The 25,038-nt window shown below is 46.5% G+C and overlaps 1 pseudogene; it reads left to right on the top strand.

Moving 5' to 3' along the window:
* The window catches only part of LOC121549443, a 35,708-nt pseudogene extending 11,925 nt beyond the window's left edge, over positions 1-23,783 (top strand).
* Positions 23,784-25,038: the final 1,255 nt, after the last annotated feature.

The raw sequence follows: 25,038 nt of genomic DNA, 5'->3' as shown, positions 1-25,038 counted from the left end.
ACCCTGACTTGGCTCACTAGTTTTCCCCGTGGTGCTTGTCACCCTGACTTGGCTCACTAGTTTTCCACGTGGTGCTTGTCACCCTGACTTGGCTCACTAGTTTTCCCCGTGGTGCTTGTCACCCTGACTTGGCTCACTAGTTTTCCCCGTGGTGCTTGTCACCCTGACTTGGCTCACTAGTTTTCCACGTGGTGCTTGTCACCCTGACTTGGCTCACTAGTTTTCCCCGTGGTGCTTGTCACCCTGACTTGGCTCACTAGTTTTCCACGTGGTGCTTGTCACCTGACTTGGCTCACTAGTTTTCCCCGTGGTGCTTGTCACCCTGACTTGGCTCACTAGTTTTCCCCGTGGTGCTTGTCACCCTGACTTGGCTCACTAGTTTTCCACGTGGTGCTTGTTACACTGACTTGGCTCACTAGTTCTATGAGTCGGAGAGGAGAGGTTTTATGATGGATGTGAGGGAGATGTTGGTCCAGATCTATCATGGGATACACTTTATATTAGCCTAACTCTTTATGTAGTTTCTCTGCAGTTATTTTCTAACTATAATATCATTATTCAGCTGTACAATAAATTACAGTATCAGGATCCAAAGTAGCCTAGTTTACTACGCATTTACAATGTAATCACCCCAACCAATAAATAAAACGTCCATGTAAACTACATGGTATCAATAACAAAAAGTGAGGCAAGGAGGGTTTTACAAGCCACCATAGATGACATTATGACTCCAGCCACCTGGAAGCCAGTTTGTCCTAATCTCTCTCTTCACCCATTAGTATTGGAGGCTTCCAGAGGCCATAGGACCATGTGTTGGAGATGTAAACTATTCATTTTCTCTCTGAGTGTTCAAAGGCCAGAGTGGAGGACAGAAAGTAGCTTATCCTTTATCCCCAGTGGAGAGCAGTTAGATCTGAACTTTGGCATTTGCTTTTTTCTTTTTGTGAATGTTCCTCTGGTGACAGTATCGGCGTGCCTCGTATCGTATATCGTATCCTCTTCTCTCCTCTCTGATTGGCTGCCCATTCATCATGTGTCCCTGGGGAGCATGGTGGCGATTGGGTGTAATGATGCCGCCCACAACCAGTTCCCAGGGTGCACTGTGGGCCTTTTTAGATCTGGTTGGTAGGCTCCTCTACTGGTATGTATTAACGCACCAGACCTGCCATGTTGCTTTCACCTATCCTGTCCTCTCCAATCCTCAGTAGAAGTACACATTTGAATATTGAAATGCCTCTGGGATCTGTACCCCCCACCTCTTCCCCCTTTCAAAGTCAGTCCTAATGCTAACATGCTAACATGCTAACACGCTAACATGCTAATATGCCAACACGCTAACATGCTAACACGCTAACAAGGTGCCAGGACCTAGCTTTAGGTACGATGAAGCTAGGGAGCACGTGCACACACATACACTAGGGATGTGACAAATTACTTATCATTTAAACTGCCTTTTTTTTTTTTTCGGTTTTCCGTTAAAACAATAAGAAAAAAATCATACAATTCCACATCAATTCACAGTGCAGAATAATGGTCCTATTACATTTTACATTTCAGTCATTTAGCAGACGCTCTTATCCAGAGAGACTTACAGGAAGTAGTAAGTGCATAATTTTTCGTACTGGCCCCCCGTGGGAATCGAACCCACAATCCTGGTGGCCAAGCGCCATGCTCTACCAACCGAGTCACACGGGACTATGGCCGGGTAATGAAGTTATATCTACCGCGACCCTTTACAGACAGAACACAGCTACAGTAACATGTCGAAAGCTACAATTGATAACTTTTCAGACAATTAAAAAAAATGCAGAATCAGAAGAGTCTGTACCTTTTCAGACAGTAGAATTCTGCTCCGGCATAGAATGTTCTATTGTTTCCCTGACAACAATAAACGTTGCTGATTTGATGTGCTGCCATGTTGTTTTCTATGCTGTTTTTTTATGCTAGGGTAGCTAGATGTGTTTTTTTATGCTAGGGTAGCTAGATGTGTTTTCTTATGCTAGGGTAGCAAGATGTGTTTTTTATGCTAGGGTAGCTAGATGTGTTTTTTTATGCTAGGGTAGCAATATGTGTTTTTTTATGCTAGGGTAGCTAGATGTGTTTTTTTATGCTAGGGTAGCTAGATGTGTTTTTTATGCTAGGGTAGCTAGATGTGTTTTTTTATGCTAGGGTAGCTAGATGTGTTGTTTATGCTAGGGTAGCTAGATGTGTTTTTTTAAGCTAGGGTAGCTAGATGTGTTTTCTTTCTACTAAATGTATTGGTAAGTCAGGGTATTTAACGAACTTGAAAGTACTTTTTTAGGAGAGAGTGGTCTGCCCGCAGACAGGCTGCGCACAGCAGCTCAAAATTATTTGATTGATAGTTCTGGTTGCCTAGTGATGGGCGTTAGTACTGCTTCAAAAGCGGCATTTCAGACATTACAGACAAGTAAAATGCCTGTTCGTATCGAGAAAGATTTGTGTCTGCATTTAAAAAGCTGTAATGTAGCCTACCCTAACAACCGCTTTTAAGGGGCCACATTCCATGATGTCTGAAAAGTGTAATCGATACAGGCTACAGGTAGCCTGCTGTAATTTAATATTAGGAGACAAAAAAACAAACAGCCAATCAGCAAAGAGGAGTACCCATGCTCGCAAGACTGGCCCGAAAATACCTCTGTATCCCGGCGACATCGGTGCCATGAATAGGCTAGGACTTTCTACACGCAACTGACCGAAGACTGAACACACAGTCGCATCATTAGCTAAGAGAAAGAGCAGGCAGGCCAGTGTGAATGGGGAGGGGAGGGGCAGGCAGGACAGTCTGAAGGAGGAGGGGAGGGGCAGGCAGGACAGTGTGAAGAGGAAGGGGAGGGGCAGGAAGGACAGTGTGAAGGAGAGAGAGGAGGGACAGGCAGGACAGTGTGAAGGAGAGAGAGGAGGGGCAGGCAGGCCAGTGTGAAGGAGAGAGAGGAGGGGCAGGCAGGCCAGTGTGAAGGAGGAGGGGAGGGGCAGGCAGGACAGTGTGAAGGAGAGAGAGGAGGGGCAGGCAGGTCAGTGTGAAGGAGAGAGAGGAGGGGCAGGCAGGACAGTGTGAAGGAGAGAGAGGAGGGGCAGGCAGGACAGTGTGAAGGAGAGAGTGAAAGAGCAGGCAGGCCAGTGTGAATGGGGAGGGGAGGGGCAGGACAGTCTGAAGGAGGAGGGGAGGGGCAAGCAGGACAGTGTGAAGAGGAAGGGGAGGGGCAGGCAGGACAGTGTGAAGGAGAGAGAGGAGGGACAGGCAGGACAGTGTGAAGGAGAGAGAGGAGGGGCAGGCAGGAGAGTGTGAAGGAGAGAGTGAAAGAGCAGGCAGGCCAGTGTGAATGGGGAGGGGAGGGGCAGGCAGGACAGTGTGAAGGAGGAGGGGAGAGGCAGGCAGGACAGTGTGAAGGAGGAGGGGAGGGGCAGGCAGGACAGTGTGAAGGAGAGAGAGGAGGGGCAGGCAGGTCAGTGTGAAGGAGAGAGAGGAGGGGCAGGCAGGACAGTGTGAAGGAGAGAGAGGAGGGGCAGGCAGGACAGTGTGAAGGAGAGAGAGGAGGGGCAGGCAGGCCAGTGTGAAGGAGAGAGAGGAGGGGCAGGCAGGCCAGTGTGAAGGAGAGAGAGGAGGGGCAGGCCTTTCCCCAGTCCTTTATAGCCTATTGTGTAGTTACGCTATAACATGGAAAATAATGTTCTGTGGTAACTGCACTGGGGTTTTAATTATTTTTGGGGGAAAAAACAGTTAAGGATTTTTCTTAACGTTAAGGATCCCAACTTTGTTAAAACCTTCACACCCATAACACACACCGTAGGCGTTTACAACTAATATTACAGACCCACACAAATGAGCCCTGGGAGGACAGCCACCAGTTAAACTACCAGTGAGGAGGCGTCAGTGGGATGCAGGTGGACATGCTCTGCCACACCTATACAAGGAAAACATATGCACACCCATCTTCCCTTCATCCTTCCTTTCCTTCACTCCTCCTCCGTCTCTATCTGTCTGTAATATTCTCTATCAGCCACTCTCCCTCCTCCTCCCTCTCTATCTGTCTGTAATATTCTCTATCAGCCACTCTCCCTCCTCCTCCGTCTCTATCTGTCTGTAATATTCTCTATCAGCCACTCTCCCTCCTCCTCCTCCCTCTCTATCTGTCTGTAATATTCTCTATCAGCCACTCTCCCTCCTCCTCCGTCTCTATCTGTCTGTAATATTCTCTATCAGCCACTCTCCCTCCTCCTCCGTCTCTATCTGTCTGTAATATTCTCTATCAGCCACTCTCCCTCCTCCTCCGTCTCTATCTGTCTGTAATATTCTCTAACAGCCACTCTCCCTCCTCCTCCGTCTCTATCTGTCTGTAATATTCTCTATCAGCCACTCTCCCTCCTCCTCCGTCTCTATCTGTCTGTAATATTCTCTATCAGCCACTCTCCCTCCTCCTCCCTCTCTATCTGTCTGTAATATTCTCTATCAGCCACTCTCCCTCCTCCTCCCGTCTCTATCTGTCTGTAATATTCTCTATCAGCCACTCTCCCTCCTCCTCCGTCTCTATCTGTCTGTAATATTCTCTATCAGCCACTCTCCCTCCTCCTCTGTCTCTATCTGTCTGTAATATTCTCTATCAGCCACTCTCCCTCCTCCTCCTCCGTCTCTATCTGTCTGTAATATTCTCTATCAGCCACTCTCCCTCCTCCTCCCTCTCTATCTGTCTGTAATATTCTCTATCAGCCACTCTCCCTCCTCCTCCCTCTCTATCTGTCTGTAATATTCTCTATCAGCCACTCTCCCTCCTCCTCCGTCTCTATCTGTCTGTAATATTCTCTATCAGCCACTCTCCCTCCTCCTCCGTCTCTATCTGTCTGTAATATTCTCTATCAGCCACTCTCCCTCCTCCTCCGTCTCTATCTGTCTGTAATATTCTCTATCAGCCACTCTCCCTCCTCCTCCGTCTCTATCTGTCTGTAATATTCTCTATCAGCCACTCTCCCTCCTCCTCCGTCTCTATCTGTCTGTAATATTCTCTATCAGCCACTCTCCCTCCTCCTCCGTCTCTATCTGTCTGTAATATTCTCTATCAGCCACTCTCCCTCCTCCTCCCTCTCTATCTGTCTGTAATATTCTCTATCAGCCACTCTCCCTCCTCCTCCGTCTCTATCTGTCTGTAATATTCTCTATCAGCCACTCTCCCTCCTCCTCTGTCTCTATCTGTCTGTAATATTCTCTATCAGCCACTCTCCCTCCTCCTCCGTCTCTATCTGTCTGTAATATTCTCTATCAGCCACTCTCCCTCCTCCTCCGTCTCTATCTGTCTGTAATATTCTCTATCAGCCACTCTCCCTCCTCCTCCCTCTCTATCTGTCTGTAATATTCTCTATCAGCCACTCTCCCTCCTCCTCCCTCTCTATCTGTCTGTAATATTCTCTATCAGCCACTCTCCCTCCTCCTCCCTCTCTATCTGTCTGTAATATTCTCTATCAGCCACTCTCCCTCCTCCTCCGTCTCTATCTGTCTGTAATATTCTCTATCAGCCACTCTCCCTCCTCCTCCGTCTCTATCTGTCTGTAATATTCTCTATCAGCCACTCTCCCTCCTCCTCCGTCTCTATCTGTCTGTAATATTCTCTATCAGCCACTCTCCCTCCTCCTCCGTCTCTATCTGTCTGTAATATTCTCTATCAGCCACTCTCCCTCCTCCTCCCTCTCTATCTGTCTGTAATATTCTCTATCAGCCACTCTCCCTCCTCCTCCTCCGTCTCTATCTGTCTGTAATATTCTCTATCAGCCACTCTCCCTCCTCCTCCCTCTCTATCTGTCTGTAATATTCTCTATCAGCCACTCTCCCTCCTCCTCCGTCTCTATCTGTCTGTAATATTCTCTATCAGCCACTCTCCCTCCTCCTCCGTCTCTATCTGTCTGTAATATTCTCTATCAGCCACTCTCCCTCCTCCTCCGTCTCTATCTGTCTGTAATATTCTCTATCAGCCACTCTCCCTCCTCCTCCCTCTCTATCTGTCTGTAATATTCTCTATCAGCCACTCTCCCTCCTCCTCCGTCTCTATCTGTCTGTAATATTCTCTATCAGCCACTCTCCCTCCTCCTCCCTCTCTATCTGTCTGTAATATTCTCTATCAGCCACTCTCCCTCCTCCTCCTCCGTCTCTATCTGTCTGTAATATTCTCTATCAGCCACTCTCCCTCCTCCTCCGTCTCTATCTGTCTGTAATATTCTCTATCAGCCACTCTCCCTCCTCCTCCGTCTCTCTGTCTGTAATATTCTCTATCAGCCACTCTCCCTCCTCCTCCCTCTCTATCTGTCTGTAATATTCTCTATCAGCCACTCTCCCTCCTCCTCCGTCTCTATCTGTCTGTAATATTCTCTATCAGCCACTCTCCCTCCTCCTCCGTCTCTATCTGTCTGTAATATTCTCTATCAGCCACTCTCCCTCCTCCTCCCTCTCTATCTGTCTGTAATATTCTCTTAGTATACCCCTCTCTCACGCTCCTTCTCTGTCTGAGCAGACGCTCTCATCCATACTTTTTCCTACTGGCCCCCCATGGGAATCGAACCTACAACACTGGCTTTACAAGCATCATGCTCTACCAACTGAGCCACACAGGACCTCTCTGTCTTTTCCCTCTCTCTCTCTCTCTCTCTCTCTCCATCTCCCCCTCTCTCTTTCTCCATCTCCCCCCTCTCTCTCTCCATCTCCCCCCTCTCTCTCTCTCTCCATCTCCCCTGTCTTTTTCTCTCTCCATCTACCCCTCTCTCTCTATCTCCCCCCTCTCGCTCGCTCACTCTCTCTCTCACACACACTCTCACCAGCCTGGTGCTAAGGTGAACCAGTAGTTCCTATCTGAGTTGGTGCGTCCCATGTCCGCACCAAAAAGTTCAGCTCGGGAAACTACCCCTCGTCGCTAAGCAACGAGACGGACCGGATGGTGCGCTGGTGCACATGAGGTGAGGGACAGACGCCCACACCACATTCTCACCTGGTAAAGACCCAACATGTTGAGTTGGGGGGAGAGGGAGAGGGAGGGAGGGAGGGAGAGAGAGAGGGAGAAGAGGGAGGGAGGGAGGGAGGGAGGGAGGGAGGGAGGAGAGGGAGGGGGAGGGGGGAGGGGGGGAGAGAGGGAGAGAGGGAGAGAGAGGGAGGGGAGAGGGGGGAGGGAGGGAGGGAGGGAGAGAGGGAGAGGAGAGGGAGGGAGGGGGAGAGGGAGGGAGGGAGGGAGGGAGAGAGAGAGAGAGAGGGAGAGAGAGACTAAAACAATACAGAAATACACTACGGAAAAAGAAGGAACAGCATGTCAGAAATCAGCTCAATGTAATTGAAGAATCCATAGACTCTAACCACTTCTGGGAAAATTGGAAAACACTAAACAAACAACAACACGAAGAGCTATCTATCCAAAACGGAGATGTACGGGTAAACCACTTCTCCAACCTTTTTGGCCCTATAACAGAGAACAAACAGCAAAAAAATATACATGATCAAATGCAAATCTTAGAATCAACTATTAAAGACTACCAGAACCCACTGGATTCTCCAATTACATTGAATGAACTACAGGACAAAATACAAACCCTCCAACCCAAAAAGTCCTGTGGTGTTGATGGTATCCTCAATGAAATGATAAAATATACAGACCACAAATTTCAATTAGCTATACTTAAACTCTTTAACATCATCCTTAGCTCTGGCATCTTCCCCAATATTTGGAACCAAGGACTGATCACCCCAATCCACAAAAGTGGAGACAAATTTGACCCCAATAACTACCGTGGGATATGCGTCAACAGCAACCTTGGGAAAATCTTCTGCATTATCATTAACAGCAGACTAGTTCATTTCCTCAGTGAAAACAATGTACTGAGCAAATGTCAAATTGGCTTTTACCAAATTACCATACGACAGACCACGTATTCACCCTGCACACCCTAATTGACAAACAAACAAACCAAAACAAAGGCAAAGTCTTCTCATGCTTTGTTGATTTCAAAAAAGCTTTTGACTCAATTTGGCATGAGGGTCTGCTATACAAATTGATGGAAAGTGGGGTTGGGGGAAAAACATACGACATTATAAAATCCATGTACACAAGCAACAAGTGTGCGGTTAAAATTGGCAAAAAACACACACATTTCTTTCCACAGGGCCGTGGGGTGAGACAGGGATGCAGTTTAAGCCCCACCCTCTTCAACATATATATCAACGAATTGGCGAGGGCACTAGAACAGTCTGCAGCACCCGGCCTCACCCTACTAGAATCTGAAGTCAAATGTCTTCTGTTTGCTGATGATCTGGTGCTTCTGTCACCAACCAAGGAGGGCCTACAGCAGCACCTAGATCTTCTGCACAGATTCTGTCAGACCTGGGCCCTGACAGTAAATCTCAGTAAGACAAAAATAATGGTGTTCCAAAAAGGTCCAGTTGCCAGGACCACAAATACAAATTCCATCTAGACACCGTTGCCCTAGAGCACACAAAAAACTATACATACCTCGGCCTAAACATCAGCGCCACAGGTAACTTCCACAAAGCTGTGAACGATCTGAGAGACAAGGCAAGAAGGGCCTTCTATGCCATCAAAAGGAACATAAAATTTGACATACCAATTAGGATCTGGCTAAAAATACTTGAATCAGTTATAGAACCCCATTGCCCTTTATGGTTCTGAGGTCTGGGGTCCGCTCACCAACCAAGAATTCACAAAATGGGACAAACACCAAATTGAGACTCTGCATGCAGAATTCTGCAAAAACATCCTCCGTGTACAACGTAAAACACCAAATAATGCATGCAGAGCAGAATTAGGCCAATACCTGCTAATGATCAAAATCCAGAAAAGAGCCGTTAAATTCTATAACCACCTAAAAGGAAGCGATTCCCAAACCTTCCATAACAAAGCCATCATCTACAGAGAGATGAACTTGGAGAAGAGTCCCCTTGTCATGAGCCCTCTCACTCCACCGGGTTACCACCTTAATTTGTTTCCACTATCTTCCACTCTGCTCACCTCCCTCTCTCTACTCAGCCTAACTAGCTCCACCTGTCCCTGCTCTGCTCGGCTCTAATTACTCTGCCAGCTGCGCTGCATTACCCACTAACCTCTCCCAGTATTTAAGGCCCTGTCTTTCAGCTCTCCGGTGTCAGATCGCCTGCAAAGCTCACACCCGGAACCTGTTTGCTCGCGCTTCTGGCTCACCCTGGTTTTGTGACCCCGGACCTGCCTGTTTTTTGGATACTCTTCTGCCTCAGGAGATCCAGACCTGCTTCTGCCATTACGACTCCTGACTACTCTTCAATCCCGGTAACTCTGACCAGCCTTCTGCCTTGCTACTACGTATTTTGGATTTCCCTTGAACTGTACTGCTGCCTGGTTTCATTCCGCCCTGTTGTGTCTGTGTCTCCCCCCAGGACTTCTGGACCACCCACCACCGGCTTCATAGGACGCATCGCTGCCACTGGGGGGGGCACAGACCCAGCGCATTGGACGGGATCCCTGTTACCCCTGGAGCCTTCATTCACTCCCTACTTCCCTTTTCCCTTAAGTTTAATAAACTTTCTGGTGTGACGCAATTGTGGTCCTCTGGTCGTCTGTCTGAATCGTGACACCCCTAAGTAAGCTTGTCCTGGGGCTCTGTTCACAAACACAAACAGACCCCACAGAGCCCCAGGACAACAACACAATTAGACCCAACCAAATCATGAGGAAACAAAAAGAGAATTACTTGACACATTGGAAAGAACAAACAAATAAACAGAGCAAACTAGAATGCTATTTGGCCCTAAACAGAGAGTACACAGTGGCAGAATACCTGACCACTGTGACTGACCCAAACTTAAGGAAAGCTTTGACTATGTACAGACTCAGTGAGCATAGCCTTGCTATTGAGAAAGGCCGCCGTAGGCAGACCTGGCTCTCAAGAGAAGACAGGCTATGTGCACACTGCCCACAAAATGAGGTGGAAACTGAGCTGCACTTCCTAACCTCCTGCCAAATGTATGACCATATTAGAGACACATATTTCCCTCAGATTACAGCGATCCACAAAGAATCGAAAACAAACCCAATTTTGATAAACTCCCTTATCTACTGGGTGAAAAACCACAGTGTGCCATCACAGCAGCAAGATTTGTGACCTGTTGCCACAAGAAAAGGGCAACCAGTGAAGAACAAACACCATTGTAAACACAACCCATATTTATGTTTATTTATTTTCCCATTTGTACTTTAACTATTTGCACATTGTTACAACACTGTATATATACATAATATGACATTTGAAATGTCTTTATTCTTTTGAAACTTCTGAGTGTAATGTTTACTGTTAATATTTATTGTTTATTTCACTTTTGTTTACTATCTACTTCACTTGCTTTGGCAATGTTAACACACGTTTCCCATGCCAATAAAAGCCCTTAAATTGAAATTGAAATTGAAATTGAATTGAGAGAGAGAGTCCAGCTGTTCCATAATTGCATGGAATCACCCAGATGAAAGATAATTCAATCTCCTTCTGCATCTCCATGGCACCTCAGAGGATAAATACATAATCAACAGCTCCACCTAGTGGATCTTAAGCGTACTGCAGGACCATGGCACCTATTCACAAAGACTCTCAGAGTAGGATTGCTGATCTAGGATCAGTTTAGCCTTTTACTTCTCCTGTGTTCTCCTTGACATTGGGATTGGGCATGAATCGTCACCTCCCGCCCTCCTTATCCCTCCTTCCTCCCCCTTATCCCTCCTTCCTCCCCCCTTATCCCTCCTTCCTCCCCCCTTATCCCTCCTTCCTCCCCCCTTATCCCTCCTTCCTCCCCCCTTATCCCTCCTTCCTCCCCCCTTATCCCTCCTTCCTCCCCCCTTATCCCTCCTTCCTCCCCCCTTATCCCTCCTTCCTCCCCCCCTTATCCCTCCTTCCTCCCCCTTATCCCTCCTTCCTCCCCCTTATCCCTCCTTCCTCCCCCCTTATCCCTCCTTCCTCCCCCCTTATCCCTCCTCCTCCCCCTTATCCCTCCTTCCTCCCCCCTTATCCCTCCTTCCTCCCCCCTTATCCCTCCTTCCTCCCCCCTTATCCCTCCTTCCTCCCCCCTTATCCCTCCTTCCTCCCCCCTTATCCCTCCTTCCTCCCCCTTATCCCTCCTTCCTCCCCCCTTATCCCTCCTTCCTCCCCTTTCCCCTTCTCCCTCCTTCCTCCCCCCTTATCCCTCCTTCCTCCCCCTTATCCCTCCTTCCTCCCACCTTATCCCTCCTTCCTCCCCCCTTATCCCTCCTTCCTCCCCCCTTATCCCTCCTTCCTCCCCCCTTATCCCTCCTTCCTCCCCCTTATCCCTCCTTCCTCCCCCCTTATCCCTCCCCCCTTATCCCTCCTTCCTCCCCCTTATCCCTCCTTCCTCCCCCTTATCCCTCCTTCCTCCCCCCTTATCCCTCCTTCCTCCCCCTTATCCCTCCTTCCTCCCCCCTTATCCCTCCCCCTTATCCCTCCTTCCTCCCCCTTATCCCTCCTTCCTCCCACCTTATCCCTCCTTCCTCCCCCCTTATCCCTCCTTCCTCCCCCCTTATCCCTCCTTCCTCCCCCCTTATCCCTCCTTCCTCCCTCCTTATCCCTCCTTCCTCCCCCCTTATCCCTCCTTCCTCCCCCTCTTATCCCTCCTTCCTCCCCCCTTATCCCTCCTTCCTCCCCCTTATCCCTCCTTCCTCCCCCTTATCCCTCCTTCCTCCCACCTTATCCCTCCTTCCTCCCACCTTATCCCTCCTTCCTCCCCCCTTATCCCTCCTTCCTCCCCCCTTATCCCTCCTTCCTCCCCCTTATCCCTCCTTCCTCCCACCTTATCCCTCCTTCCTCCCACCTTATCCCTCCTTCCTCCCCCCTTATCCCTCCTTCCTCCCCCCTTATCCCTCCTTCCTCCCCCCTTATCCCTCCTTCCTCCCCCTTATCCCTCCTTCCTCCCCCCTTATCCCTCCTTCCTCCCCCCCTTACCCCTCCTTCCTCCCCCCTTACCCCTCCTTCCTCCCCCCTTATCCCTCCTTCCTCCCCCCTTATCCCTCCTTCCTCCCACCTTATCCCTCCTTCCTCCCACCTTATCCCTCCTTCCTCCCCCCTTATCCCTCCTTCCTCCCCCCTTATCCCTCCTTCCTCCCCCCTTATCCCTCCTTCCTCCCCCCTTATCCCTCCTTCCTCCCCCCTTATCCCTCCTTCCTCCCACGTTATCCCTCCTTCCTCCCACCTTATCCCTCCTTCCTCCCCCCTTATCCCTCCTTCCTCCCACCTTATCCCTCCTTCCTCCCACCTTATCCCTCCTTCCTCCCACCTTATCCCTCCTTCCTCCCACCTTATCCCTCCTTCCTCCCACCTTATCCCTCCTTCCTCCCACCTTATCCCTCCTTCCTCCCCCTTATCCCTCCTTCCTCCCCCTTATCCCTCCTTCCTCCCCCCCTTATCCCTCCTTCCTCCCCCTTATCCCTCCTTCCTCCCCCCCTTATCCCTCCTTCCTCCCCCCTTATCCCTCCTTCCTCCCCCCCTTATCCCTCCTTCCTCCCCCCTTATCCCTCCTTCCTCCCCCCCTTATCCCTCCTTCCTCCCCCCTTATCCCTCCTTCCTCCCACCTTATCCCTCCTTCCTCCCCCCTTATCCCTCCTTCCTCCCCCCTTATCCCTCCTTCCTCCCCCCTTATCCCTCCTTCCTCCCCCTTATCCCTCCTTCCTCCCCCTTATCCCTCCTTCCTCCCACCTTATCCCTCCTTCCTCCCACCTTATCCCTCCTTCCTCCCACCTTATCCCTCCTTCCTCCCACCTTATCCCTCCTTCCTCCCCCCTTATCCCTCCTTCCTCCCCCCTTATCCCTCCTTCCTCTCCCCCCTTATCCCTCCTTCCTCTCTCCTCCCTCCCTCCCTCCCTCCCTCCCTCCCCCCTCCTTCCCCGTCCCCCATCCCTCTAGGTGTTCAGGAGGAGGACTACCTGAAGGATGCTGTGGAGTGTGGTGATCTGGCAGAGAGGCCTGCTGAGGAAAGGTTACAGTATCTGTCACGGCACGGCGGGCAACGCCTACTCCTTCCTCAGCCTCTACCAGGTCACCCAGGAGAAGAAGTACCTCTACCGCGCATGCAAGGTAGCGCAACGAGTGTGTTTGTGTGTGTGTGGTGCGACTGTGTGTGTAGAATTGCATCTCTTCCTTTGTGCCACTACCCCTCTTCAATATATGCATAAGTCTCCTTTTCCTTGCTATTGTCATGGAAACAAATGTGTGTGTGTGTGTGTGTGTGTGTGAGAGAGAGAGAGAGAGAGAGAGAGAGAGAGAGAGATGCAGGGTTCTGGAGCTCCTAGCTGCTGCAGCAGTAGTGTCCTCCTTCAGATCGATTCATCTGTGTGAATAATGGGGGAAGGAAGGACGCACCCACACATACGCTACAGAACACCAGTACATTACACTACACTACACTACACTACACTACATTACACTACACTACACTACACTACACTACACTACACTACACTACACTACACTACAGTACAGTACAGTACAGTACAGTACACTACACTACACTACACTACACTACACTACACTACACTACACTACACTACACTACACTACACTACACTACACTACAGTACAGTACAGTACAGTACACCCTATGTGTTCTGGGCCTCATATATCCAGTGCTCTGTGTTTAACCCTATGTGGGCTGAGGGGTGTCTGGACTACGGAACCCACGGCTGCTGAATTCCGGACAGACCGTACTCTCTGTTTGAAGGTAAAACTTAATTCCAACACAGACAAATTTTTTTCTTATTTTCTTCTTTCCATGTAATCAATGTAATAACCACTCTTTCATTTCCGAGAAACCACACACTGAATTTCCTTTAAATATGTCTGGCAGCTCTTGGACAAGGTCCAATTATGAAAAGGTCCCCGCCGACGCTCCACACAATTCCGTCCCTCTGAAATGACAGTCTCGTTCAATGGTTATAATGGCAAAATCAAAGCAGCGTTAACAACTAAATAAGCGGGACTCTGTGGATCTTTGAGTGGTATGCTTGTTTAGCAGTGCTAACGATAGGTTATCTTTGAGTGGGAGAGAGAGAGCGAGGGAGAGAGGACGGAGGTGCAATGTGGGAGAGAGAGAGCAAGAGAAAGAGGATGGAGGTGCAGTGAGAATGGAGAGAACGTATCAGAGGGCTGTAGAAGCGCATTAATAAAGAGAATTAATGACTGTGACTCATCCGTCGTTCAGTGTAGAAAAAGAGGGAGGGAGAGGAGCCTGTCTCTCTGGTAAAAGACAGCGGGAGAAGAGAGGAGATTGTCTCTCTGGTAAAAGACAGCGGGAGAAGAGAGGAGATTGTCTCTCTGGTAAAAGACAGCGAGAGGAGATTGTCTCTCTGGTAAAAGACAGCGGGAGAAGAGAGGAGATTGACTCTCTGGTAAAAGAGAGAGGAGAGGAGACTGTCTGGTCCTCCGTGTACAATGAAAAACACAAAATAATGCATGCAGAGCAGAATTACGCCAATACCCGCTAATTATCAAAATCCAGAAAATAGCTGTTAAATTCTATAACCACTTAAAGGAAGCGATTCCCAAACCTTCCATAACAAAGCCATCACCTACAGAGAGATGAACCTGGAGAAGAGTCCCCTAAGTAAGCTGGTCCTGGGGCTCTGTTCACAAACACAAACAGACCCCACAGATCCCCAGGACAACAACAACAACACAATTAGACCCAACCAAATCATGAGAAAACAAAAAGAGAATTACTTGACACATTGGAAAGAATTAACAAAAAAACAGAGCAAACTATCTATTTGGCTCTAAACAGAGAGTACAGTATACCTGACCACTGTGACTGACCCAAACTTAAGGAAAGCTTTGACTATGTACAGACTCAGTGAGTATAGCCTTGCTATTGAGAAAGGCCGCCGTAGGCAGACCTGGCTCTCAAGAGAAGACAGGCTATGTGCACACTGCCCACAAAATGGGGTGGAAACTGAGCTGCACTTCCTAACCTCCTGCCAAATGTATGACCATATTAGACATTTTACATTTTAGTCATTTAGCGACTTACAGTTAGTGAGTGCATACATTTTCATACTGCCCCCCCCTCCTCTACCAACTGAGCATGGCGTTTGAGACACATCTTTCCCTCAGATTACAGAGATCCACAAAGAATTCGAAAACAAACCCAATTTTGATAAACTCCCTTATCTACTGGGTGAAAAACCACAGTGTGCCATCACAGCTGCAAGATTTGTGACCTGTTGCCACAAGAAAAGGGCAACCAGTGAAGAACAAACACCATTGTAAATACAACCCAAATAAATGTTTATTTATTTTCCCTTTTGTACTTTAACTATTTGCACATTGTTACAACACTGTATATAAACATAATATGACATTTGAAATGTCTTTATTCTTTTGGAACTTCTGAGTGTAATGTTTACTGTTAATATTTATTGTTTATTTCACTTTTGTTTACTATCTACTTCACTTGCTTTGGCAACGTTAACATACGTTTCCCATGCCAATAAAGCCCTTAAATTGAACTGAATTGAATTGAAATTGATAGAGACTGTCTCTCTGGTAAAAGAGGGAGGGAGAGGAGAGGAGACTGCCTCTCTGATGAGAGGAGAGGAGAGGAGACTCTGGTAAAAGAGAGAGGAGAGGAGTCGCTGTCTCTGGTAAAAGAGAGCGGGAGAGGAGACTGTCTCTCTGGTAAAAGAGAGCGGGAGAGGAGTCTGTCTCTCTGGTAAAAGAGAGCGGGAGAGGATCTGTCTCTCTGGTAAAAGAGAGGAGAGGAGTCTGTCACTCTGGTAAAAGAGAGAGGAGAGGAGTCTGTCTCTCTGGTAAAAGAGAGGAGAGGATCTGTCTCTCTGGTAAAAGAGAGGAGAGGAGTCTGTCTCTCTGGTAAAAGAGAGGAGAGGGGTCTGTCTCTCTGGTAAAAGAGAGGAGAGGAGTCTGTCTCTGGTAAAAGAGAGAGGAGAGGGGTCTGTCTCTCTGGTAAAAGAGAGGAGAGGAGTCTGTCTCTCTGGTAAAAGAGAGGAGAGGGGTCTGTCTCTGGTAAAAGAGAGAGGAGAGGAGTCTGTCTCTCTGGTAAAAGAGAGGAGAGGAGTCTGTCTCTCTGGTAAAAGAGAGAGGAGAGGAGTCTGTCTCTCTGGTAAAAGAGAGGAGAGGAGTCTGTCTCTCTGGTAAAAGAGAGAGGAGAGGAGTCTGTCTCTCTGGTAAAAGAGAGAGGAGAGGAGTCTGTCTCTCTGGTAAAAGAGAGGAGAGGAGTCTGTCTCTGGTAAAAGAGAGAGGAGAGGAGTCTGTCTCTCTGGTAAAAGAGTGCGGGAGAGGAGTCTGTCTCTGGTAAAAGAGAGAGGAGAGGAGTCTGTCTCTCTGGTAAAAGAGAGGAGAGGAGTCTGTCTCTGGTAAAAGAGAGAGGAGAGGAGACTGTCTCTCTGGTAAAAGATGGAGGTAGAGGAGAGGAGCCTCTGTCTCTCTGGGGTAATGAGATTTGAGGAGGCCTACTCTCCTATTGTAATTGAACTAAGAGATCTGCTGAGACATCTGATATGTTCTTATTGGGGAGAACTCCTAACAGAACTTCAACATGTTCAAATCAAGAATTGGAATGATCTAAAACTAGTGCATATATGGGCTATTTTCTTCTAGATGTTCAAAGCACTTTACATTGTCTGGTGGGAAACTCTCCTCATTATCTACCAATGTGTAACAACTACCTCTGTCGTTGATAGAAGCAGAGAAGTATAGGTTAACTTGTTGTGGAAATCTCCCAATACAGTGGTCACCAACCCTGGTGCTGGAGAGCTGTGCAGGTTTTTGTTCCAGCCCACCACTAACACACTATATATTTTTAATTAGTTAATTAGCTGATTCAGATGTGTTAGTGCTGGGCTGGAACAAAAGCCTGATGATGACCACTGTTGTTAGACATCTCTAAGTTTGTTTTAATGTTGAGAGGCTGTTACTCTTCCACTTCATCTCTCTGCCTCACTATGACTGGGTGATAATTGTGTTAATATTTTAATAATTATTTTTCTATAATTATAATCTGATAACTTTTGCGTGAAGTGGGTGTAAAGAAAACTTTGATTAGTTTGTTATCAGCAGGCCAGGCAAGGCTGAGTTTACAAATTATTACTGCAGTCAGGTACTGTAGTGAGGTACAGCATAAGACCTGTCAATAGGCACAGTCCAAATCTTCTGGTAGTGGGGCAATGATGTTAGCTTCTGTTTGGTAATGATGTTACCTTCTGTTTGGCAATGATGTTAGCTTCTGTTTGGTAATGATGTTAGCTTCTGTTTGGCAATGATGTTAGCTTCTGTTTGGTAATGATGTTAGCTTCTGTTTGGCAATGATGTTAGCTTCTGTTTGGTAATGATGTTAGCTTCTGTTTGGCAATGATGTTAGCTTCTGTTTGGTAATGATGTTAGCTTCTGTTTGGTAATGATGTTAGCTTCTGTTTGGCAATGATGTTAGCTTCTGTTTGGTAATGATGTTAGCTTCTGTTTGGCAATGATGTTACCTTCTGCTTGGCAATGATGTTAGCTTCTGTTTGGTAATGATGTTAGCTTCTGTTTGGTAATGATGTTACCTTCTGTTTGGCAATGATGTTAGCTTCTGTTTGGCTCTGCCACTGGTCTACTGGTGAGAGTTCCCTATGCCAGCTTTGTCACCCCATCCCCATCACTTGTTGTGTGCAGCTACATGAAACGACTCACCTGGCGCTTTACCTCCACGTCTCCATGGTAACCAGTTGTTGCCCACATCCAAGTAGATTTGTAGGCTGTGATTGGTTGGCCTTAACCCCCTTCCTCAATCTCTCTCTCACCCACACACACACACAGTACCTTCGGAATGTATTCAGACCCCTTGACTTTTTCCACATTTTGTTACGTTACAGCCTTATTCTAAAATGGATTAAATAAAACATTTTGCTCAGCAATACACACAATACCCCATAAAGACAAAGTGAAAACAAGTTGTTTGAAATTTTTGCGAATTTATACAAAGTAAAAAACATTTACATAACTGTTCAGACCCTTTGCTATGAGACTCGAAGTTGAGCTCAGGTACATCCTGTTTCCATTGATCATCCTTGATTGGATTAATTAAATTGATTGGACATGATTTGGAAAGGTACACACCTGTCTAAATAAGGTCCCACAGTTGACAGTGCATGTCAGAGCAAAAACCAAGCCATGAGGTCGAAGGAATTGTCCGTAGAGCTCTGAGACAGGATTGTGTCGAGGCACTGATCTGGGGAAGGGTACGAAAAAATTTCTGCAGCATTGAAAGTCCCCAAGAACACAGTGGCCTCCATCATTCTTAAATGGAAGAAGTTTGGAACCACCAAGACTCTTCCTAGAGCTGGCCGCCTGGCCAAACTGAGCAATCGGGGGAGAAGGGCCTTGGTCAGGGAGGTGACCAAGAACCCAATGGTAATTCTGACAGAGCTCTAGAGTTCCTTTGTGGAGATGGGAGAACCTTCCAGAAGGACAACCATCTCTGCAGCACTCCACCAATCAGGCCTTTATGGTAAAGTGGTCAGATGGAAGCCACTCCTCAGTAAAAGGCACATGACAGCCCGCTTGGAGTTTGCCAAAAGGCACCTAAAGACTCTCAGAACGTGAGAAACAAGATTCTCTGGTCTGATGAAACCAAGATTTCACAATTTGGCCTGAATGCCAAGTATCACGTCTGGTGGAAACTGGCACCATCCCTACGGTGAAAGATGGTGGTGGCAGCATCATGCTGTGGGGATGTTTTTCAGCGGCAGGAACTGGGAGACTAGTCAGGATCGAGGGAAAGATGAACGGAGAGATCCTTGATGAATACCTGCTCCAGACTGGGGCGAAGGTTCACCTTCCAACAGGACAACGACCCTAAGCACACAGCCAAGACAACGCAGGAGTGGCTTCGGGACAAGTCTCTGAATGTCCTTGAGTGGCCCAGCCAGAGCCCAGACTTGAACCTGATCGAACATCTCTGGAGAGACCTGAAAATAGCTGTGCAGCGACGCTCCCCATCCAACCTGACAGAGCTTGAGAGCATCTGCAGAAAAGAATGGGAGACACTCCCCAAATACAGGTGTGCCAAGCATGTAGCATCATACCTAAGAAGACTTGATGCTGTAATTGCTGCCAAAGGTGCTTCAACAAAGTACTTAGTAAAGGGTCTGAATACTTATGCCAATGTGATATTTCATTTTCTTAAAAAAAAAATGTTTATTAGCAAAACATTTCTAAAAACCAATTTTTGCTTTGTTATTATGGGGTATTGTGTACATTGATGAGGGGAAAAAACAATTTAATCAATTTTAGAATAAGGCTGTAACATAACAAATAAATTAAATAACCACCGGTGTACAGAAATCTTTAAGTTATACCACAGATTCTCAATTGGATTGAGGTCTGGGGTTTGACTAGGCCATTCCAAGACATGTAAATGTTTCCCCTTAAACCACTCGAGTGTTGCTTTAGCAGTATGCTTAGGGTCATTGTCCTGCTGGAAGGTGAACCTCCATCCCAGTCTCAGATCTCGGAAGACTGAAACAGGTTTCCCTCAAGAATTTTCCTTTATTTAGCGCCATCATCATTCCTTAAATTCTGACCAGTTTTCCAGTCCCTGCCGATGAAAAACATCCCCACAGCATGATGCTGCTACCACCATGCTTCACTGTGGGGATGGTGTTCTCTGGGTGATGAGAGGTGTTGGGTTTGTGCCAGACATAGAGTTTTCCTTGATGGCCAAAAAGCTCAATATTAGTCTCATCTGACCAGAGTACCTTCTTGTTTGGGGAGTCTCCCACATGCCTTTTGGCGAACACCAAATGTGTTTGCTTATTTTTTTCTTTAAGCAATGGCTTTTTTTCTGGCCACTCTTCCGTAAAGCCCAGCTCTGTGGAGTGTACAGCTTAAAGTGGTCCTGTGGACAGATACTCCAATCTCCGCTGTGGAGCTTTGCAGCTCCTTCAGGGTTATCTTTGGTCTCTTTGTTGCCTCTCTGATTAATGCCCTCCTTGCCTGGTCCGTGAGTTTTGGTGGGCGGCCCTCTCTTGGCAGGCTTGTTGTGGTGCCATATTCTTTCCATTTTTTAAATAATGGATTTAATGGTGCTCCGTGGGAATTTCAAAGTTTGGGATATTTTTTTATAACCCAACCCTGATCTGTACTTCTCCACAACTTTGTCCCTGACCTGTTTGGAGAGCTCCTTGGTCTTCATGGTGCTGCTTGCTTGGTGGTGCCCCTTGCTTAGTGGTGTTGCAGACTCTGGGGCCTTTCAGAACAGGTGTATATATACTGAGATCATGTGACAGATCATGTGACACTTAGATTGCACACAGGTGGACTTTATTTAACTAATTATGTGACTTCTGAAGGTAATTGGTTAAACCAGATCTTATTTAGGGGCTTCATAGCAAAGGGTGTGAATACATACAGTTGATGTCGAAAGTTTACATACACCTTAACCAAATACATTTAAACTCAGTTTTTCCACAATTCCTGACATTTAATCCTTGTAAAAATTCCCTGTCTTAGGTCAGTTAGGATCACCACTTTATTTTAAGAATGTGAAATGTCAGAATAATAGTCGAGAGAATGATTTATTTCAGATTGTATTTCTTTCATCACATTCCCAGTGGGTCAGAAGTTTACATAAACTCAATTAGTATTTGGTAGCATTGCCTTTTAAATTGTTTAACTTGGGTCAAATGTTTCGGGTAGCCTTCCACAATTTTGGCCCATTCCTCCTGACAGAGCTGGTGTAACTGAGTCAGGTTTGTAGGCCTCCTTGCTCGCACACGCTTTTTCAGTTCTGCCCACACATTTTCTATAGGATTGAGGTCAGGGCTTTGTGATGGCCACTCCAATACCTTGACTTTGTTGTCCTTAAGCCATTTTGCCACAACCTTGGAAGATTTGTCCATTTGGAAGACCCATTTGCGACCAAGCTTTAACTTCCTGACTGATGTCTTGAGATGTTCTGTTAATATATCCACATAATTTTCCTTCCTCATGATGCCATCTATTTTGTGAAGTGCACCAGTCCCTACTGCAGAAAAGCACCCACACAGCACGATGCATACTACCCCCGTGCTTCACAGTTGGGATAGTGTTCTTCGGCTTGCAAGGACCCCCTTCTCCCTCCAAACATAACGATGGTCATTACGGCCAAACAGTCCTATTTTTGTTTCATCAGACCAGAGGACATTTCTCCAAAAAGTACGTTCTTTGTCCCCATGTGCAGTTGCAAACCGTAGTCTGGCTTTTTTATGGCGGTTTTGGAGCAGTGGCTTCTTCCTTGCAGAGCGGCCTTTCAGGTTATGTCGAAATAGGACTTGTTTTACTGTGGATTTAGATACTTTTGTACCTGTTTCCTCCAGCATCTTCACAAGGTCCTTTGCTGTTGTTCTGGGAACTTCGTGTATATAAACTTCTGACCCACTGGAATTGTGATACAGTGAATTATAAGTGAAATAATATGTCTGTAAACAATTGTTGGAAAAATTACTTGTGTCATGCACAAAGTAGATGTCCTAACCGACTTGCCAAAACTACAGTTTGTTAACAAGAATATTGTGGAGTGGTTGAAAAACTAGTTTTAATGACTCCAACCTAAGTGTATTTAAACTTCCAACTTCAACTGTATGCACGCACCACTTTCCGTTATTTATTTTTCAGAATTTTTTGATTTTCATTTCACTTCACCAATTTGGACTATTTTGGGTATGTCCATTACATGAAATCCAAATAAAAATCAATTTAAATTACAGGTTGTAATGCAACAAAATAGGAAAAAAACACCAAGGGGGATGAATACTTTTGCAAGGCACTGTAAACAGTATTAAGAATGACCAACACAATTCCAGTCAAAAAAAAGGTTGTAAGAAATACTCCCTTTTCACATCCTTGCCTCAATCTACCACTGATAAACAGGCTGGTAAACTTTAACGTTATTAATAATACATGGACATATGTTGACTGTACAACCTAGAATATTTAATATTTACATTTTGTTGTTAATGAATACATGCTGTAATATTTCACATTAGTAGTCTTCCCACGATTCTGCGAGGGCATTTTTAGCTCTGTGAACTATTTCAAAGAGATTTGAGACTGTGTTATGTATCCGTGTGAAACGTGAATTACCAAAACCATGTCTCCAGCCATTGTATAAAGTAGAGGGTGGTTGAGTGATTTGTAAGATGTACAGGTACAGGTAACTTCCAAATAATGGAAACACTTTAAAAAGTATACTGAAAGCAGGTGCTTCCACACAGGTGTGGTTCCTGAGTTAATTAAGATATCATCATGCTTAGGGGTCATGTATAAAAATGCTGGGCAGGCCATTATTTTGGCTACCCCGGCTATGCCCCCATAGGATGACAAGGCCCCCATCCACAGGACACGAGTGGTCACTGAATGGTTTGATGAGCATGAAAACGATGTAATCCATATGCCATGGGCCGTCTCAGTCACCAGATCTCAACCCAATTGAACACTTACGGGAGATTCTGGAGTGGCGCCTGAGACAGCGTTTTCCACCACCATCAACAAAACACCAAATTATGGAATTTGTCCTGGAAGAATGGTCCCACAGTCTCCCTCCAGGAGAGTTCCAGACACTTGTAGAATCTATGCCAAGGTGCATTGAAGCTGTTCTGGCTCGTGGTGGCCCAATGCCCTATTAAGACACTTTATGTTGGTGTTTCCTTTATTTTGGCACTTAGTTATATACGTGGCAATGACTGTATATGAATGGACAAAGCCATCGATCACGTGACACCATTCAATCCTATGTGAATAGCACATTGCAGCCAAATTAAGCTAAATTGGCATCTCATGGAGAGACAACATGCACAGTTTGAGCTACTCCAGGAAGTGATGTTGCAGGCTAGTTCAGTGCTGCCCCCTTTCATGGAGTAACTCAATTTTAAGGCCGACCGGGGTACTGCAGGCTGCCATTAGCGACTAAATTACCCTTATAACTTCTTCTGTGTGAGATTTTAAAAGAATCAGTTCAAGGACATACAACTGGTGTATTAGAAGCAATTATCGGTACCATGATTGTCTTAGATTTTAAAAAAATTACAAAAATTACTAAGATTTCCATTTTTCCCTTCACTATAATGGGGGATCCTGTTTTCTGCAAACACTACCTGCAGTACCACGGTCGGCCTTCAACTTCCGTGGCTTCAATGAGACGGGGCAGTCGTTCTTCCCTGATATGTGGTTATACTGTTGCTGTTTCTGCTTGTAATGTGAACCTGGTTTCTTGCCTCTGTAGCTCAGCTGGTAGAGCACGGCGCTTGTAACGCCAAGGTAGTGGGTTCGATCCCCGGGACCACCCATACACAAAAATGTATGCACGCATGACTGTAAGTCGCTTTGGATAAAAGCGTCTGCTAAATGGCATATTATTATTATATAATTATTATATCCACTACTGACCGAGCCCGAGTCTTCCTGCTTCCCAGCGTTTGAACTTTGACCTGGGCCTCTGGGGGTGTAGAGACTGTGACCTCATCCCCCTCCAATTCTAAACATTCTGGAACATTGGGAGAGAGTTTGAGATGAGCAGGGTTCTTTGGATGAGGGGGTGTACGGGGCGGTCTGGAGATTGGGTCAGACTTGGAAATCTCAGACCAGGACCTCCAAACTGCAGCCTGGGGAGAGATGTATCCTGCTGCTGTTCTGAAAGACACATGAACAGAGAGGAAACAACCCAAAGCCCTCTGCCTTTAACTCTGTAAATGCTGTGTGTATGTGTTCTAGCCTGGAGTCTCTGAGACAATGTTGGGTTATATTGTGAATGGAAAGAAAATGCTGTTTTGGTCGTTTGTGGGTCTTTGCCACTGCATGCCTATCCAGATTCTTCACCCCTCCTTACCTTTGAATGTGATTCCTAATCCTTGTCCCCACACCATGTTTTAGTGTGACGCTGTAGTTTCCCACCCAGCTCCTCCCTCTTCCCAAGAGGGTCTTTGCATGGGGACGTCAGAATTAGCCTTGGAATGTGCCCGCATGCATCTGTCTGTCTAACGGTGAAGCGGCGTGGTTGTTCTCTTTGTATGTCACTGTGTTTTCTCCCATTTCCATTTGGTTAATGTGCTGAAGAGAAGTCTTTGTGTGTTGACCTTTTCCAGTGGATATCGTTTCCCCTAAGGCGAACAGTGTTACGTTATGAATGTTGTACAATGAACCGGGCTTCAATCGCTGACTTAGCGAGTGATTACAATACAATGTCTTACAAAACTGCATTCTTACCTGCCTTTTTATGTGCGGCTGCTTAGAAAACAACTAAAGCAATTTCATGCAAGTTTTGGTTTTGTGGCTGGAAAACGTTGGTCAATAGTCTTAATGGGTGCAAGTTGGTTTTATTCAATGTATTATGTAGTCTGACTAGGGCTATATTCTAGCAGACACCTGCATAGTGGTTGTTTTGGCTGTGTCGGAGGCGGAACTGCGGTAGAGCTTTCAAAGCCACAAGCATCTCTCTGCATTATACGTAAAGCGACACTGAGTCGCATTAAGAGAAATCCCATGCAGCCTTGTTCACGAGTTCGAGCACTGGAATGTGAGATGTGATCTACACCTCTATTAGGCTGATAGAAATCCTCATTATTTCTAGATAGCCACCCTTTCCCCTTCTGAACTTCTAACATGAGTGGGGCGGGTGTAGCTTCGTGACAATGATCAACAGCAGCTGCTCACCGATTTGGCAGCTACACCTCAACCATCAGCTATGTGGGTGTCGGTTAGCGCTTGATCTGATTTGAATCTAGGCCTAGGTTTGGCCTAGGTTTTGGAAAGCCACATCTCAGGCCAATGTGAACGTTACGTAAGCATTAATTACGCCCACCTATCACTTCCACATGAGGACTGCCATTGCCTGGAATGATATGTACTGTCAGTGTTAAGTCACCCTAAGGCAAAGGCTCTGTTATGACTTAGTGTTATAAATACTCACACAATCCGCAGTGGTATTGAACTGTAGGACTCCAGTGTGATACCAGTTAACCAGTTAAATGTAACTAAATGTCA

This window comes from Coregonus clupeaformis, chromosome 34, assembly GCF_020615455.1.
Source record: "Coregonus clupeaformis isolate EN_2021a chromosome 34, ASM2061545v1, whole genome shotgun sequence".
NCBI classification, from domain to species: domain Eukaryota; kingdom Metazoa; phylum Chordata; class Actinopteri; order Salmoniformes; family Salmonidae; genus Coregonus; species Coregonus clupeaformis.
The sequence above is the reverse complement of the archived record's forward strand: the minus strand, read 5'-3'. Positions and strand labels throughout refer to the sequence as shown.